The following is an 8,454-nucleotide window of genomic DNA, read 5'->3' as shown; positions in this document are numbered from 1 at the left end:
CTGAATACTTTTTGACATGATTTCCGGAGCGATAGCACAGAGGGTAGGGCGTTTGCCTTGCATGCAGCCAACATGACTGACCGGAGTTTGGTTCCTCCGCCCCTCTCGGAGAGCCCGGCAAGCTACCGAGAGTATCTCGCCCGCACGGCAGAGCCTGGCAAGCTCCCCATGACGTATTCGATATGCCAAACACAGTAACAACAAAGTCTCCAATGGAGACGTTACTGGGCCCGCTCGAGCAAATCGACGATCAACGGGAGGGCCTTTACCTTTTTACCTTTCCTTAAGATATTTCCAACTCATTTCGTCTTCAAGATTTCAGTCATCTCAGGAATGACCTTAAATAAGTCTGCGACTATCCCATAATCTGCCACTTGAAAAATCAGAGCTTCTGGGTCTTTGTTAATGGCCACAATTGTCTTGCTGTCCTTCATCCCAGCTAAATGTTGGGTGGCTCCTGATATTCCTACAGCAATGTAAAGTTCAGGTGCCACTATTTTTCCTGTCTGTCCAACTTGCATGTCATTGGGAACAAAGCCAGCATCAACTGCAGCCCGAGAAGCACCAACTGCAGCCTGTAGTTGATCTGCCAAGTCGTATAACAATTTAAAGTTCTCTCCACTCTTCAAACCCCGACCACCAGACACCACCACTTTGGCACCAGTTAGCTCTGGTCGATCACTTTTTGTTATTTTCTGATCAAGCCATTCTGATATCCCAGCTGGAGAAGCACTTGAGGCCTTTTCTGAACTGGCACTACCGCCACTTGTGGCTGCAGCTTCAAAAGATGTTCCCTGAACAGACACTTTCACCTTTTCATCACACTTCACTGTGTGATGAAGGAAATACATAAAGCATTTCCTGCATATGTTGTTTTCACAAATGTGTCAGGTGACTTGATGTCAATGATGTCAGAAATTGGAGCCACATCAAGTTTGGCTCTAGTCGGGGCAAAAGATTCTTTCCAAAGGCAGATGCTCCAGCACAGATGTGCATGTAATTGAACTGCTTCTGAGTTGCCAGAATCAGTGGTGTCAGTTCCTCTGGAAGGAGGCCTTTGTACGCATCATGCTGGGCTACCAGAACTTTTGCTACACCTGCTACTTTGCAGACATCTTGTGCCACCTTGTCACATTTGGTTCCAGCTACTAAGCAAGACACATCACCTCCAAGACGTTTGGCTGCAGTGATGGTATTCAAAGTAGTGGGTGCTAAGGCATCATTTGCATGCTCAGCTATTACCAAAGTACTTTGAAATCATAGCAATGAGGCCTGTGGGGCAGATGATTTCCACATTACTCTCTCTCTACTTTGATCACATTCAATATTTCGACACCAGATCCACCATTATTATTTGAGATTTTACCCCAACACTCAGATTGCCTGCCGGAGCTGCCCAGGAGCCGTGGTCACTTGGAACATGGTGTCTGCTGCCCCGTGCCCCACCGCACCGTCCGCCTCCGAGCACTAGCCTGCTGGCCCCGGGGGCACTGCCTCCGCCACCTATAATGTGAATTTTTATGATTGAGTGTATTTAGTTACCCGAAAGGAGAGAGAGAGAGAGAGAGAGAGAGAGAGAGAGAGAGAGAGAGAGAGAGAGAAGAAAAGCACCAGCCATAGTGGCAGGCAGGGGGATAGAGTGGGGATTGATGGGAGGGAATCCAGGAACACTGGTTCTGGGAAATGTACACTGTTAGAGGGATGGGTGTTGAAATACTCTATGACTTAAATCTAATCACGAACAGCTTTGTAAGGGTCTATCTCACAGTGATTCAATAAAAAAGTTAAAAACATAAAACCTAAATTTAAAAAAAAAGAGTGTATTTCTTTTTTTTAAAAAATTTTTATTAGTGAAACACCATGAGGTACAGTTGTAGATTTACAATTTTTTGTGCTTGGGTTTCGATTATACAATGATCAAATACCCATCCCTCCACCAGTGCCCATTTTCTGCCACCATGAATAATATCCCTCCCACCCCCATCCCCCCCATCCCACCTTGCCTCTGTGGCAGGGCATTCCCTTTTGTTCTCAGAAAGAGTGTATTTCATCTGTGGAATATAGAGTAACAGAACGGGAGACTAATACCCAAGTATAGTAGAGATAAGGATCAGGAGGTTTACTTCATGGCTTGGAAGCTGGCCTCAAATACTGGGGAAAAAGGCAGCTCAGATAAAGAAGGGAGCACCAAGTAAAAGGTATTTGGAGGACCAGCTTGGGTCGGGAGATGCGAGCCGAATGTAGACTATAGATCAAATACAATGGTCACTCAATGCCTCTAGTGCAAACTACAACACCCAAACAAAAGAGAGAACAAAAGGGAATGCCCTCTCACAGAGGCAGGGTGGGATGGCGTGATGGGGTGGCGGTGGTGGGAGGGACATTGGGATCATTGGTGGTGGAGAATGGGCACTGGTGGAGGGATTCAATCATTGTATGACTGAAACTCAAGCATGAAAGTTTGTAAGTCTGTAACTTTACCCCACGGTGATTCACTAATAAAATTTTTTTAAAAAAGAGTGCATTTGGTGATTTTCAGAAGAGAAGATAGTGTCTGCCTGGGTCTTTGCAACTTAAGAAATAGTTTATAAGTAGATTAGAAAGAATCAATATCAATTCCCTCTCCTTCCTTTTCACATGTGCATTTGACATAAGGGTATTAAGAACACAACCTTTAGTTGGCCTAATAATGGCTTAATGGCCAGAACCATATGAAATTTGGGGGAGAATGAGATTTTGCTGATCTGCACTATCAGCTGAGGCATCTTAGAAAGACTGAGCTCATTTATGACTCTTAAAGAGGTCATAATAGCCTCCACTTAGAGGAAAACATGAGCAGAGATAGGAGGAAGCATCTAATCAGTCATATCTATCTTAGTTGATACACCAATGTCCAGGAAAGAAGCTACAATGGGAATAGAAAACAGATTGAGATAAAAATACACATATTAAATTGCTAAAATAAGTATTTATGGTTATATTTTCAAGTATAAAAATTGATACTATCAAGATCTACCTTTTCCCAGATTTTTAAATCTAAAGTTAAGATAAATTTGTGGAAATGATGCTTAGTTTATATTGGCATTTTAAAAATTTTCTCATGTGATGATTTAGAATTGTATGAAAATAGGAAGTTTTCTCTATCTTAATTAAGTCTGTCCAGAAATAATAATATAATAAAAAAGACCCAAAGAACATGTTTTAATTAATCCAATGAATGGTTCCTCATGTTAATTTTGGGCTAAGAAAAGTATTTCTGGTACCTATTTAAGGTACATCAGATGTAGTTGAATAAAATTTGCATTCAAATATATATATACTTTTCTAGACTAATTACTACTAATTATTATGTATAAGACTGATGTTGGAGAAAGTTTTCTTTGTAGTGCTATTAATATAGCTCTTTTGGAATAATGCAGAAGTTGCTGAAAATTCCAGAGTTCAGGATTAGATTCTTCGATTAAGAGTCCATTTGACTTTTTGGGGGTGATGTTGGCCTTATTCCTGCCTCTATAGTCAAGGATCACTCTAGGGGAGGTTCTGGAAGCACCCAGCGATCTAACCAAGGTGAAACATACACAAAGCAAGCACAATACCTGCTGTACTATCTCCCTAGCCTGCCTATTTGATTCTCACATTCTGAATGCACCCTTGGATTTGCTTATGAATTTCTGGCTCATTAAAATTTCCATTGGTTGGAAAGTAATAGAGAACTTACTCAATTTCAGTTAAGCATTAAAAAAAGGAAATTTAATGAGAGGGTCTTTGTCATTCAGTTTGAACATCAGCTGCAAATTTCTGGAAAAGAGATTTGGCTGACCAAGCATGTACTAGATATCCAGTTGTGACAGGCGATAGAATTACACACTCTCAGTATAGTCATGACATCCATTCATATTCCCAGCAGAGAGTAGATAAATAACTTTATAGTAAACTACAAAGTTGTTTACTATAGCTCTCAAGAATTCATGCTTATGACTCTCCTTCCCTTTCCCCATTAAGTATAATGCTGAGCATTGTCTGTTGGCCCGTTGCTTTTTGAATTGATGTAATGCTGGATACACTGCTGATAGTGCTGAAACTTCCCGATTTCTTTTCTTTTTACATTAAAGAAATTCTAGGTTCAGTCTTCTGCATTAGTAGGATTATTATTAGTGATTGGGCAGAGATTATCGATTTAGAATAGCTGGTCAATTCTAGGCAGAAACCCCTTTTGATCTTTGAAAGCATTTGTTTTTTACTGCCTATCTTGCTTTCTTGAAAAAAATTCTTCCTTAAATTCAAAATCTTTCATAGTGGTAAAGAGTGGTGTTTATATCTGCATTCAATCTTTGTCATATTGGAGCTAAGAAGATGTTATAAGATGTAGGTGGGTAGGGAGGAATAACAGATCTTTAAAACAGGGATTGATTTTGTTTTGATCAGGGTTTGGTTTTTGTGGGAATTCTTGAGCACACATGTTTTTATTTCTAAGAAATCTTGAAATTTTTAATAATAGCATTGTTAGGGACTCTTTTCACTTTATAAACTTTAAAAAATGACTTTGGAGATCACACCTAGCTACTCCAGGCTTAGTGCTCAGGGATCACTTCCAGTAATGTTTGGAATATTATGTAGTGCCGGGAATTGAACCTGAACTTTATGCATGCAAAAATGCACAAGCTCTGACCTCCCTAAGTATTAATTTATATATATTTGTTGTTGTTAAAATTTTTCAAGAATTATAGATACCTAAAGGTTGCTTTGATGGTGGGTAGACCTTAGAGGCTTTCTGAAGACTTGATTTCTACTTTTCAGTTTTGAATAGAATTTGAAATACCATAGCAAAACTCTCACTAGTTTTGCTTAAGTGAAGACCCTCTCCCCACTCTACACCCTAGGTCAATAAGATTCATTAGCACAGGTTCATATTAGCCCATTTATTTAAGGCATATATAATTTATTTTTGAATGGCATGAATAATAGGGGTGCAAATATCAACACAATTCAAAATATGTATATAAGTTTCAAGCCTTTCCCCCACCCCCCCAAAAAATCTTTACCTCTTGTGACAGTAGACAAAGTCATACTGTTCATGGTAATTTGGATGAAAGTGGAGGGTATCATGTATGAAATAAGGTAAAAAAAGAAGGTCAATTACAGATAGATCTCATTTACATAAACAAATCTAAGGGTATGGACAATGTGAATTGATAATAAATATTGGATACAAGAATGCAAACCTGAGAGAGTCAGGTGAGGAAAATGACCGGATTGACTGGAAGTAGTTCGGGTGAAAAGGTAGAAGGTCTCATGCAGATGGAAGGAGCTAAGGGAGATAGCACTAAAAACAATATCTGTCAATCAACAAAGAGTTGTGGGTTGACTGGGAGGGAAGGAAGGCTGGATCAAGGTGACATAAGGACTGAGTGTTCTTGAATAAGGAATGCATTTTATTTATTAAAATATTTAATTTATCATAAAGAATTTGAGCTGGAGCACAGCAGTAGGGTGTTTGCCTTGTGCGCAGCCAGCCTGGCCGAGCCGGGTTCAATTCCTCTGCCCCTCTCCGAGAGCCCAGCAAGCTACCAAGAGTATCTCGCCTGCGTCAAAGCCTGGTAAGCTACCTGTGACATATATATATATATATATATATATATATATATATATATTATGCCAAACACAATAACAAGAAGTCTCAAAAGTGGAGATGTTACTGGGCCTGCTCAAGCAAATCGATGAACAATGGGAGGACAGTGTAGTCCCAGAAAAATTTGTGGTGGGATTGACATAATGTACTTCAGGAATGTTATTTCTTTATTGAAAGAAGTTAATGATGCTTAGAAGCACATGTTAATTTGAGAATGGATGTAAGGAATTGCATGATGTTTGCTGAATATTTTTTATTAGCACTGTAGCACTGTTGCACTGTCTCCCCATTGTTCATTGATTTGCTCGAGTGGCACCAGTAATGTTTCACAACAAATTGTGAGACTTGTTTTTACTGTTTTTGGCATATCAAATATGTCACAGGGAGCTTTCTAGGCTTTGCCCTGCTGGCGAGATACTCTTGGTAGCTTGCCGGGCTCTCTGAGGGGGCAGAGGAATTGAACCTGGGTAGACAGCATGCAAAGCAAATGCCCTATCCGCTGTGCTATCGCTCCATAAGTGGATAAATAAGCAATTGTTCTGGAAGAAAAATTGAACATTGTAGAAGAATATTTAATACTTGAGGGTTGTGAGAAGATCTAATGAATTAACACTAAAGAGCAAGAGAATTGGCTGAGAGTTGCAGTTGGTTATTATGTAATGAATATGTGTGGCTATACAGCTGAAGGGAAAATTTTGAGAAATAGACTCAGGTTGGTCTTTATTTTATGCTTTAGATTCTGAATAGCACAGTTCTGTATGCCCCTCAGAGAGTTACTGATGTATTATTTCTTATTATTTTCTTCACTTTGGACTGTTTTCATTTGCATCAAAGCATTTGTTTTTTTTAAACTTTAAACTAAACAGTGATCACCCTGCTGAATCTGTAAATTTATGTCAAATTAATGAAAGATCTAAAGCAGCCAACGGATGGCATCTAATATTTATATTCCTTAGTCTACAATATATTTATAAATGTCTGGTTATCTTAACTTACACTATTTCTATCACATAAAACCAACTCATTGTAGGAAAGTCCTATTACTAAAGTGGATTCTAGAATATTTCAATAGCTTTAGAGCCTTAATCTGTCTCCATAATCCAATTTGTTCACTTTGGCTAATGTGATTTAGCTCTTTGAAAACATACCAAGTTTAAATGATAAATATTGAATGCTCCTTTTGAGGGGGGTTGATGTTAAATTCTGTATGAGCTATTACTTTCAGTTCAACAATTTAACAAATATTGAATGGAGGGCATGGTGCCAGCTCCTAAAGAGAGATTTAAGGGCGAGATGTCATTTCAGTTTATGAGTATGGTTGAACATGAAACATTTAAAACTCATTTTTGTTTTTGATATTTTAATTGTTAGTTAAACTGTTAGCAATAGATATTGCTTGCACTTAATTCAAAATTTGAAAGACACAAAAGGGCAAGGGTGAAAAGCCAGTCCTTCTTGATCTACCTGGTACTCACTATGCTCACTTCCCTGGAGGAAATTACTCAGTTCCAATGTAATCTAGACATTTTTATCCACACATGCTACATAAAAAATTATGTATATAGTCAAATTATATGTAGCAAAATTATATATATATATGAACCTTGTTTTTAAAAATGTAACATGTCTTATGAATCTTATATTTAAGGGCCTAAGAGATAGCATAGTGGGTAAGGCAGTTGCCTTGCATGCAGTTGAGCTGAGTTCGTTCCCCAGCACCCCATATGGTTCCTGGAGCCCTGTCAGAAGTAAACCCTATGCTAGAGCAAGGAGTCAGCTCTGAGCACAACTAGGGGTCATTACAAGACAAAAAAACCCATTTATTTATTTATTTATTTATTTATTTTTTGCTTTTTGGGTCACATCCGTCTATGCACAGGGATTACTCCTGGCTCTGCACTCAGGAATCACTCCTGGCGGTGCTCAAGGTACCATTTGGAATGCTGGGAATCGAACCCAGGTTGGCTGCATGCAAGGCAAACGCCCCACCTGCTGTGCTATCTCTCCAGCCCCAAAACAAAAACTTTTATCATGTTGGGGATGGAGAGATAGTTCAGTGGTTGGAGTGCTTGCATGTACACAGCTAACTGGGGTTCAACTGGGGCATGCCTTTCGGTCCCCTAAGCAAAGCCAGGAGTAATTCCTGAGTGCAAAGCTAGGAACTAAGCCCTGACCACTGCCGGGTGTGGTTAAAAAGCAAAACAAAGAACAAGAAACAAAAAAGAAATCTCATTATAATTAAGATATATCGAGACAAGACCCATTGTTTATTATTTATATTTTGGACACTGTTATTTACTATATTGTGGTGGTAGTGTAATGCATATTGACACATTCCAACAACACTCTCGATGGAGTGTCCGCTTCTCCCCACCACTGTTTAGTGTTCAAACCCTCCCTCTCCTGTTCAAACCCTACCTCTCTTCACCCCTTCCATGGACCAGTGAGTTCTGTAGACCAATAGAGGCAGACATCTCAATATAACAACTGCAAAGGGTTTGGTGCAAGATGTTATCATTACTAATTTCAAAAAACCTTTTATTAGTAACTATTCAGTTTTCCCAGTATTGCCATTTTGATGTTAATCTTTCCTATCCATGAGTAGGGAATATGTCTTCATTTCCTAGAGTCCTCTTTTATTTCTTGAGGTAGTGTTTTGTGATTTTCTTTGTATAGCTCTTTTACCTCTTTAGTTAAGCTGATTTCCAAGTTACTTGATATTTGAGGTACTATCGTGAATGGGATTTTTAAAAAATATCTCTTCTCTTTCATTATTTGTATATAGGAAATCCATGGACTTAATTTTTTTATTTTATAAAGTAGCT

At 38.9% G+C, this 8,454-nt stretch overlaps 1 pseudogene; it reads right to left on the bottom strand.

Moving 5' to 3' along the window:
- Nucleotides 1-284: 284 nt before the first annotated feature.
- On the bottom strand, nucleotides 285-1,296 carry LOC130031259 (electron transfer flavoprotein subunit alpha, mitochondrial-like; annotated as a pseudogene).
- Nucleotides 1,297-8,454: the final 7,158 nt, after the last annotated feature.

This window comes from Sorex fumeus, unplaced genomic scaffold (assembly GCF_029834395.1).
Source record: "Sorex fumeus unplaced genomic scaffold, SorFum_2.1 ptg000046l, whole genome shotgun sequence".
NCBI lineage: Eukaryota > Metazoa > Chordata > Mammalia > Eulipotyphla > Soricidae > Sorex > Sorex fumeus.
The sequence above is the reverse complement of the archived record's forward strand: the minus strand, read 5'-3'. Positions and strand labels throughout refer to the sequence as shown.